The 10,492-nt window shown below is 45.5% G+C and overlaps 1 long non-coding RNA gene across 1 annotated transcript in view; it reads right to left on the minus strand.

Annotated features, from left to right (window-relative positions):
• LOC108447831 overlaps window positions 1–8,631 on the minus strand; it is a 33,562-nt gene extending 24,931 nt beyond the window's left edge. Inside the window, exon 1 of the long non-coding RNA XR_001863527.1 lies at window positions 8,425–8,631. This is a non-coding gene — a long non-coding RNA (uncharacterized LOC108447831). The remainder of the gene's footprint in view (window positions 1–8,424) is intronic.
• Window positions 8,632–10,492: the final 1,861 nt, after the last annotated feature.

A 10,492-nucleotide genomic window follows, 5' to 3' on the forward strand; every position in this document is an offset into this window, starting at 1 on the left:
TCCTGCTGGGGTAGAACTTCCCCAGGGGGAGGAAAAAAACCCGACACCTCTGAAGAGGATAGGGAAAGTATCCAGAAAGAACTATGCATGAGGTTTTCAGGAGATACATCCCTCTGTGGGAGATTTCACCCACATGTGCTCCTGGTACTGAAGCGGGGGTGCACAGGACTCCTGGAATGACTGTAAAAGCAGCATCCCCTCTCTGCCTCTAACTCAGACCATATCTAGCAACAGCAGGCTCCTGATTTTATAACTTGTAAGGCAAAAGCAGACCCACAAGAATTTTTCAAAATAGTGTAAAAAGCCTCATGTCTTTTTACAAATGAATAGTACAGTTGGGATCTGTTTCTCATTTTTTTGTACAACACACTCTTGCACTTTGCTGTTCCAACCTTTAAAATAAACCTGTGCTATATTTGCAAGAATCTCTCCGCAATCACAAGAGAGAGAAGAAAGGGAATTCTTAAAACAAAAATTCACAACTTCCACAGTAATCACACCTTCCTAAAACACCAGAGCTTGGTGTGAGAGGCAGTTCTGCTGTTTGCAGGAGCAGAGACGGAAGCGGAAAACTCTGAAAAGATGGTGTGGCTTCTGCTGTGCCATCTCCCAGCAAAGCCCAGCCCAAGACTAACGCAGTTCTTGCTTGAGGCACGAGCTCTGCCGTGCCCCAGGTCAGAGAGAGTCCAGCTGGGGTCTTCTGTGCGTCGCTGGAGCGACTTGGGCATCAGGAAAAGAGCTGCTGGCTGAGCTGGCTAGCTGGCTGGCTGCTTTGCAGAGGAAACACAGCAGGAGCCGATGGGATCGGCTCTCGTTAGAGGAGACAGAGAGAGGCTGTTCTGGTCCAACTCCTAACAGGTTTTATTGTTAGAAGTTTCGCAACCTGAACAAGCTCGGAAGGGATGGAATGCGATGGGATTGTGATGGGAAGTGATGGGATGATCCCCCGAGGCTTGTCCTCAGTTTTATAGGGAGTTTGAAAACCCCGGTGAAAGGGGGAAACAACCAATGAGGTACAATTCAATGAGGATACAATTCAACAAGAACCACTGGGGTAAACCGAGAGGCGGGAGGTTTCACTCAGAAACTGAGTAACCGGGAATTTTCCCGAACCAGGGGAGGCGGCTTGTACCCGGGCACCGCCCAGGGGGTGCAGCTTAGGCTCCTGAGCCGCCCCTCGACCCACCCTCTGCCTCTTCGGGAAATTCGATCCGGGGCATGGGCTGGGATTGATGGGCATCTCGCTGCCCCAGCCCCGCAGTGGGATGGGTCACTGCAACGCAAAACCGGCTGCACTCAGAGCTGCCAGGCCAGCAAAGCTCAGGAATTACCCCAGGGCTTTTTAGTAGCCCTGTAAGTCCCTGCTGAGGTTTTGCTTTTGAGGGAAAAGCCATCCTTTCCAGTGGCAGCACCTGACTGAGGCCTTGATGTTCCCAAGCTCCCCAAATCACACATCTGTAGAGTGTGCCTCCTCAGCAGTCCCCAGCAGCAAATTAAACCAACCTGGGCACCATCTCTTGTCCCTGTCCCTGTGAGCATGGACCAGAGCTCTACAACTCCCTGAAAGGAGGTGGTAGCCAGGTGGGGGTCGGTCTCTTCTCCCAAGTAACAAGAGACAGGACAAGAGGAAAGAGCTTCAAGCTGTGTCAGGGGAAGTTTAGATTGGATATTGGGAAGATTTTCTTAATGGAAATGGTGGTCAGGCATTGAAACAGGTTACCCAGGAAAGTGGTGGAATCATCATCCCTGGAGGTGCTTAAAAGACATGTAGATGTGGTACCTGGGGACATGGTTTAGTGGTGTACCTGGCAGAGCTGGGTTAATGGTTGGATTCTATGATTTTAAAGGTCTTTTCCTACCTCAATGATACTATAATTCCATGAAATGTGAAAAAGGAGCTTTGGCTTCAGGGCCAACAGGACCAGGATTTCATCTCTCCAAGGACATAACTCTGTTTAACTTCTGAACTCTGAGCTAAAGCAGCCCCGGCAGAGATTTGTGGCCTGTGCTGGGATGGGGGGAGGTTTGTGTGCAGACTCCAGCCAGTCTGTAGAACAACTCTTTGGAAAAACAGCCCATTACAAGCAGGTACTTTGTCTCAAACTTCCAGTTTGCTGTGCTCTGTTGGCCTCCTCACTGCTGTAAGGCCAGGAGTTTTGACATCTTCTTTGCCCAGCAGAAACCCTGTGTTTTAACAAGCCAGAGAAAGCATCCTTCTTCTTCTCCCTTTTATCCTACAAATGGAGACTCTGCAAGCCAGTGGGAGCAGCTACCAGCACTGCTGGGACTCTTGGTCTGTCTCCATCCTATAGCAATATTTCTGACTGGTGTACCCACTGGACATCCAAAATATGGGTCCAAGCATGGGCTGTCAGTCCTGGCTGGAGCTGAACATTGCCTTGGTCATTAAGTTGCTTATAGAAACACAGGAAAAACCCACTTTAAGACTAGGAATCCTCAAGAATCTGCTTCTTCAGCTCAGTTTGCTCCTGGAATTATGTCAAGGTACCCACAGCAAGTAGAGAGGAGACTGCAGCACCCCTTAACCCAGGGACGTATTTATATGAATGTTTCCTTGTCTCTGCCCACCAGTTGGCTCTTGAGGGTTTTGTAAAAATGACTTAAGCTGCAAAGGACCATTTCCTCAACAGCTTTAACCTTTTCCTTGCCAGCTGCCCTGAGCACAAACAGCAGCCTGCACCCTGCATCCAGCAGAGAAGGTGAGGGAGGTATTAAACCAGCATGAGATGGGCACTAGTGCTATCAATAGGCTCTCAGCCCCACTGATGATGAGAGGAGGAAGAAAACATACACTGAGGACAAAATCTGTCTTGTTAGGACAATTTTGTCAAGCCTTGAGGTGGAGATTTACTGTCTGGGTTGTACAAGCTGGATTGAAGCTTGAAACAGCTTTCCCTTGATGGCTTTGGTTTTTCTGGCTTCAGCCCCAGTTCCTGAGCTCCCAGTCTGTTTCCAGCTCCTCCAGACCTGGGGTAAGGTATACAGGGGAAGTTCTTACTCCACTACATCACCCCAAATGTTTATGCCTGGAGCAAACTCAAGAGCACCTCCCTGACTCTCAGGCAGTGGAAGCCAATGTCAAGAGCAGGTCATGCTCAGCCGTGGATCAGAAGAGCCCTGGGAAGGCAGCAGGGTGGACAACAGTTAGGTGGGGACATAGCAGGGACCTTGCACAGCTGGTAAAGAAATCATAAATTAGGAAAAAAATATAAATCACGCATGAATGCTGACCCTGCTGCCAATAATTCCCACTCTTGTCTCTATTACCACTGCTCTTCTTGCAGCTGCACACATGCAGTCATTACTGAGCATTTTGGCTAAACTTATTTTGTCTTCTTTTAATGTCTGCCAGCTGAATCAAAGGTCTCCATGCAAGTAGTGTGCACCATGACACAATCCATGACACTTTCCTGGGGAGCTCTGAATCCCATAAAGCAATAAATTGATTACAGCATGGAAAACATACAAAATCCTCGTATTTCCTCTCTGGAAAAGAGACATGAGTGTGGTCCTCATGAAAAGCTACATCTCATCCTTTCAGAGGAAAAGCACCACCCCTGAGCAGGAATAAGCTGAGTTATTGCTAATGTGATGAGCTGAGGTCATAAATAAAAACTGCCTTCCCTCTAGGATAATTTTCTGGCAGTGGCCTCTGAGCACACACCTTGCTCCTACTTTCCTGATGTGAGATGTGCCATGCACAAGGCCACAGGATTGCGTGGTTCTAATCCCACACATCAGATGCAGCATGTCAGGGGGAAGGTGAGGAAGGGAGGGCACAACAAGAGCTATTTTATGCCCCCAAAGTCCAAATGTGGAAGGTTGTAGCACAACACACCAACACAGCCACAGCCTTCGGAACACAGCCTAACTCAGGAGAAGATGACTGTGGAAGAATCTAAGCTCAGGGAAGCAGTTACTGATATTTCTCCGTCTTCCAGCCCCTTTCAGCACAAGGTTTTCCCAAGACAGATGTGGCTTTTGTGCATCTCTCTTGCATGAACTTCTTTAGTGTTTGCTGGAGCCCTCTTAAATTTTTTAACACCTGTATCCACAGCTGATCAAGGAACTGTGGTTGTCCCACAAGCACCAGCCTTACATGGGAAGGTGCACTCCTTTTGTGTGTGCTGAGTTTTTACTCACTTCCTCCTGGTCTTTCTGGTGGAAAAAAAAAGGGTGAAAATCCAGTTCCAGCCCTTTCTGACACCACCAATATGTTTTTGACACTTAAGGGGCAGCCTGCATGGCACACACAGCACTCATGAGGTTTATGATTCAATCTCTTCCTTTTCCCAGTAAGTTTTCCAAAGTAGGTGTCTCAAGATGCTCATCTAACAAAGCTAGAAGACATAATTGTCCTGACACTGATAAACACATTTGTAACCCTAATCCTAATTGCTCTGTGACCTCTGTGATATTTATGTCATGGGAAGGCTTGCTGGTTTAGAGTTCCCTTGGGTAAAACCATGCCAAACTTCTGGTGAATTACTGTCAGCTCATGTTAAGGCTTTCCCAAAGGAACTTGTCCTTTGCCAGCAATAAATCTCAAATAATGGAATAATTCAGTCAAAGTCTTGGTGTATCTACCCCTGAGAAAGCATTTCAAACAGAAACCTCCAGAGTTGCCCGGGCAGGTTTGACACAAACCTTAGCCTTGACAGTAAAATTTCAGGAATAGCTGGTGACTGGCTAGAGGACATGAGGTTTTAGACACATGAAATCCCTCCAGGTTGCAAATCATTAAACCCAGAGCAAAATGAGTCCCTGCAGAGAGCTGCAGCACTCCCTGCATGATGAGTGACCCTCCATCACTTTTTCCACACAAGCTGGCGTGAGCAGCAGGACACCCCAGAAGTGAGACTCTGACCTCACATGTGCTTGGCTCTGTAATGCTGTATCTGCAGAAAACAAGGAGTGATGAAGGAAAAAGTCAGTCCAGGAAGCTTTCTATACACATCAGGAACCATATATATATAATTAGCTCTTTTTTTTTCCCAAGGGTCAGCTGCTGGAAACTGTAAGAGCATACCAGAGAAATGTCTGACATGGAAGTGTTCCAGGCCAGGCTGGATGGAGCTTGGAGCAACCTGATCTAGTGGAAGTTGTCCCTGCCCAGGGTAGGAGGGTTGGAAAGAGATAGTCCTGAAAATCCCTTCCAAACCAAACCATTCCATGATTCTGTGATCCTATGGTCTGTCTTTCTAATTCAGACCTGGTCCTAAGTAGAAGTTTGAGGCTCTCTAAGTGGTCATGGGGTGCACTGTTCTCGTGCTGCCATCACAAATCCTGCTGAGCAGAATTATCTTTATTCCCAGAGAGGAATGCACACTTGGTCTGTTCTTTTCTGACAAAATTCAGCTGTAGAAGCAAGGTGTTCTTGGAACCTTGACTGTAAAAGTGTTCTGGAAAGTGAGCTAACTAGGGGAACAAAGGATGACCCTACAAAAGCACTGAGATTTAAATATTACAGGATAATTAATCCTGTAAGCTCCCAGTGAATTAAAGTGTCACTTCTTAGGAGAGATCTGAGCCCACAGTTTTACACTGGAATTGTCCCAGACACAACAGCAAAGATTTAAAATGTAAATTAATGCATCTATCAAGCTTATCCAGCATTATCCTGATTAATGATCAGCACGTTCAAGAAGACTTTTACACCTGAAAGTTTTAACCAACTCTTATAGGAGAGCAGGAGGGAATCGAGCACCAGGAGAATACATCTGCAGGTGGACACTGAGATGGTCCTGCAAGGCTGTCCATGCTAACAGTTCACAGGTGTGATTCTCTTCAGTGTCTCTGTTGCATTCATTTTGTCTTGCACCAGTTTGTTGGGAGGGGATTTGCTTCTTCTTAGCTTTTTGCCTCCTTCTAAAACGGCACATTTCATCTCTGTGCCTCTCAGGAAATATCATGAGGCTCACAGGGACTCTCACTGGCCAGTAGCCAAGTTACCTGGTGTCCTGCCTTCATCCCCTGCCTTCTCCTCCATTTCCCAAGACTACAGACAGCCTGTTGCAAGGAAATCCTATTCTTCCTGATTGCTTGGAGAGCAGCTAGCCTCAAGGTCACTTTTGTATATAAATTGCAGATATTGTATTAGCACCACTCTTCAGGCATTCAGAACCAAGTCTAAACAGGAGAGCTCATCAATTCAGCTGTCTCACGGCTAGACCTTCACCATTATGCATGGCTTCCTTTCCTTACTGATTACAGTACAGCAGATTCATTATTATTATTTTAAATTTGGTTATATACAACTGCATGGTGTCTTTTAAATGCCTTTTCTTTTTCCAACTGAACCAGAACCGCTAAGGGATGTAAGCAAATTATATGGCTTAACAATTCTGCCTGCTGCAGACAGACTTGTGTGGCCAACACACCAAAGACACAGTGAAAACATTACCTTTTACTCGAAGTGTAAACTCAATAAACCCCCAGGAGAGCAATAAAAATGCAGTAGCCAGCAGATTTAACAAGGACATGCTCAGTGCACAGTGTAATCTTATTATGTGCTTAATGCCCAGTGGAATTACAGGAATTTGATTTAGCAACATCAGATTTCAGTTTCTCAAATTATACTGACTGCTTATAAATTAAGACTGCGATTTGGGATAATTGCTTTTCATTTGCATTGGCAAAGCCCATATATTATATTTATTCTCACTACACTGTTTATATGTTTGAAGTGTCACAGAGTATCACATTTGGGACTTAAACTGGAGTGATGGAGAGCTTTCCTTTGCATCAATGACACTCATGTTACTTCCCCATTAAATCCGGGTAAATGTTCTACCCTGGTGATCTTTATAGGCTTGAAAGGTCTATTTTATGGTTTCCCAAACCTGACTGAGCAGAGTGAAAGATGAGTGAGTTCTGGTGAAGGACTCAGTCTTCCTCTCCATCAGTCTGAGCTGTGACATATTCATTGGAAAGCCACTGACCTGCAGATGTGCAGTGAAGGAATAAACACAACAGTGTCCTCCAACCATACCAGCATCATGCTCGGGAGTGTTTACACGTGACCATTTTTTGGGCTCTGCCACTGCAGGGTGTGAATGGAGTGGGGAGAATGAGGCAGTGAGTGATTAATTACCTCTGGGGAGGGGGGTGGTGATGTCAGCAGGGCCACCAGTGGACTGGCAGGTAATGCTTGCAGGGTCATGAAGTGTATCAGTGAATGGCTATTGAACTGCAGGAGCACATTATGAGCACTTGAACTCTGGGACAAATAATTTCATCTCAAGAGAAATGAATGAAATAATTAAACATGATGGAATGAGCAAAGGGCACAGGAACAACTCTGGAAGAAGACAGGAAATACCTTTGCTGCTGATTTTGGCTTCCATGTCTAAGACATCTGTAAAATCTGTAAAACAACCATCCCTGTGCAAACTACAGTGTACAGTAGAATGACTTGATTTACTGAAGATCGTTCAAACTGGCTCCCAAGCCCCAGGTTATCAGCATATCCTGGTCTGGAAAACCTCTACTGCTCCAAAGTCATTAAAAGATTATAATGAGTTGATTAAAAAATTAGCAAGGCAACAATTCAATTAAGCCTTGTACCACTGGGCAATAAATGTAGCTGCAACTGGTGAACACATCAACAAATTGCTGAGCAAAATGCACATCTCTTTGTTTCCTGCACAACACATGAATCCAATGTCTCTCACCCAAGGATGAGGGGAATAAAGTGTCATTTAAGCATTTTGGGATGCCCATGGATATTTGGTGTGAAACACAAGTACCATCCTTTTTTTGATGAAGTAGAGCTGATCCATCAAGCCCTTTAGCCTGAGATTAGGTTTAGGTGGCAGATCAGCTGTAGATAACTCAGAGAGAGCTGCAGAATTTTCCTGACTCCAGACTTATTTGGAAATTTAACTTATTCCTTAATAATACTGTGTAAAATGACCACAAAGCCCTCTAGCATTTTCCTAGGCTTCAACTCATGTTTGCTAAAGGAACAAAAAAATTTGAACACTATCCCAGCAGCTGCTGGTGCAAGGCTGCAGCCCAAGGCTTTCCTGGATTTTAGGGAGCCTTTTCCCAGGGTGAATAAGATACTAGGACATCATTTCTGTAGCTCTGAGATCTTCCATGGGCCATGCAGGATACCTGTGCTGGTGGTTAGCACTAGCCCAGTGCCATGACATGGTCCATGCTGGGGTCAGCCCATGCCACCTCTCCACCTCGGAGGCTCCACAGTGGAAATTTCTCCATCTGCATGGTCACTAAAAGGGTTCCCCACGGCAAAGCAGAGCCCCAGCATCCCCCTAAAGCCCTGGAGAACCCTAACCAGGCATGTTCAGAGAAATACTGCACTGGAACTTGTCTTTAAAAGCTCAGAAGGGTTCACCCAAGATCAGCAAGAGAGAGAGAAAGCCAAAATGTCACATTTACCTCTCAGCACTCCTGGCAGCTGAAGGCAGGGAGACCCATTATAGCTCTTTTTTTCATGTCCCCAGCTCTGGTTCCCAGAAGGACTGTGTTCAGAGCTGTTTGTGGCAGTGTTCTGCATGCACTTTTAATCTGCCCCATCTGCACTTGGGGAGATGCCGTTCAGCTGCCTTTTCCAACACCGCGCCTGGCAGATTGATGCGTGTCGGCTCTGCGCTGCCATGCTGCACTGTGCTGTTAACCTTCATTAAGATGTTTTAATAATTGAATAAACGATGTGCCAGACGTGCAGTTTAACCTCAGAGTGTAACGAAACAGAGGACACGATATTAACTGCAGCCCTGGAACAAATATCACCATAAATACCACTAAGTAGGTATCACACAAAAACACCTGCCCTTGACATTAAAAAACACGCTCAGCCACACTGAGAGGAGAATACAATACATGATACATTACATCTTATCTGCATCTCAATGCCATTAAATGAGCATGGTTAATGCTTTAATAATCTGCCGGGGAGCACTGTGGGCTCTACATCTGAGCTAACCCATAAAAGAGGAAACTCTCTCATCTGTTGCCTCGAGCGAGATGAAATACCATGGGCCTCCCTTGGCAAAGAGGGGGCTTTTTTGTGCAATGACATAGAGAGGGTTCAGGAGGAGTTCTGTCACTGGCAATACTTCAAAGAGTGACATCGAATTAGGGCAGGAGGACAAACTCACAGAGATGCTTATTTGTCCCCGTGGAGGGAGGATAAGGGATCCCACGGGAAGTGAGAACGTGTTGGGGAAGCGTGTAAGAAATGAGGGATGGACAAAGGCCCTTTCCCAGGGTCTAGCACTGTAGATCAGTCTGCTGCTGAGCAGGTGGCCATCTCCCAAATCCCTGTTTGTACCTGATGGCCACAGGTGGTTCTGTCACCCACAGATGTGTCTATCTACTTCCCATAAATGTGTCTATCTGCTTCAAGCCCTTTAAAAGCCTTTGGCCTGTACAGTTACAGGATGCAGCAAGATTCCTTTTTGATCCTTTTGAAGTACTTCCTTGAGGTTTTGCACCCTCCTAACATCCTCCTGGACACTGATGGGCTTTAAGGAGGTTGTTGCAGAGCTGTACTCCACACCCTGCTTCAGATCTCCATCACACCCCATTCCCAAGATTTCCCAGTTTCAGTGCCAATTTCTGACAGATCTTACCCTTTTAATCAGCCAGACTGGATCCACCAAAAGCATTCAGAGCCTCCTTGCTTGCCCAGCTCCAAACCTAGGGAAGTTTGGGTAAAAAAGACATTTGGGGACAGGGTGGGTTTGTCTGGATGCACACAGTGACCAGCAGGATGAGGACATTCAGCTTGCCAGAACTCACAGGCCAAGTTGGAGATTAATTTTCCAGCTTTTAATTTATCTGTCTCACCCAGGAGTTCACTGTTTTCCTGTCTTTAAATAAATATTTTTTTCTTGTGCTTATAATTTTTTGGGTAGTAATAAAACAGCTTCAAAGATCAAAAGCTCTTGGGGGGTCTTTCGGCACCTTCAAGGAATTAAAAAAATGAGCTGGGTTAGAGGGGGCAGCCCTGCTTCCAAGCAGACTTGCAGGCACACATGTTTCCAAGTGATGCTTTCATTTTGAAAGGAAGCAAGGAAACCAACTTGAAAGTCAGTAATTTTCTAGTTTTCTTCTATGGGATAAAAAATTCTAATGAAGAGTTTTTGTTGGAAGATTTGGGAAGGCAAAATCCAGAGCCAAAGTGCAGGTATGATGCTTTCCTCATTTGCATTTGCACCTGCTAGCAATCAAACTGGAATTTGTGGGATCTAACACTTCCTGATCTGAATCATTTTACTGTAAAAGGAATTCCAGATGTGGGAATTTCTAAGTAAATTTTTAGCTAAATTTCTAATTTCTAAGTGAAATGACCCTTTGTCTGGGTCCATTTCTGGGAACCATTTCTGTTTATTTGCCCATTGCTAGGGCTACTGGTCCTGTGAAGGAAAACAGCAAAACCCATCAGAAACCAGTTGCAGGACTGAGTCATAGAGGGAAAAAAAAAAAAAAAAAAAAAAAAAAA

Source organism: Corvus brachyrhynchos, unplaced genomic scaffold (genome assembly GCF_000691975.1).
Source record: "Corvus brachyrhynchos isolate BGI_N302 unplaced genomic scaffold, ASM69197v1 scaffold245, whole genome shotgun sequence".
NCBI lineage: Eukaryota > Metazoa > Chordata > Aves > Passeriformes > Corvidae > Corvus > Corvus brachyrhynchos.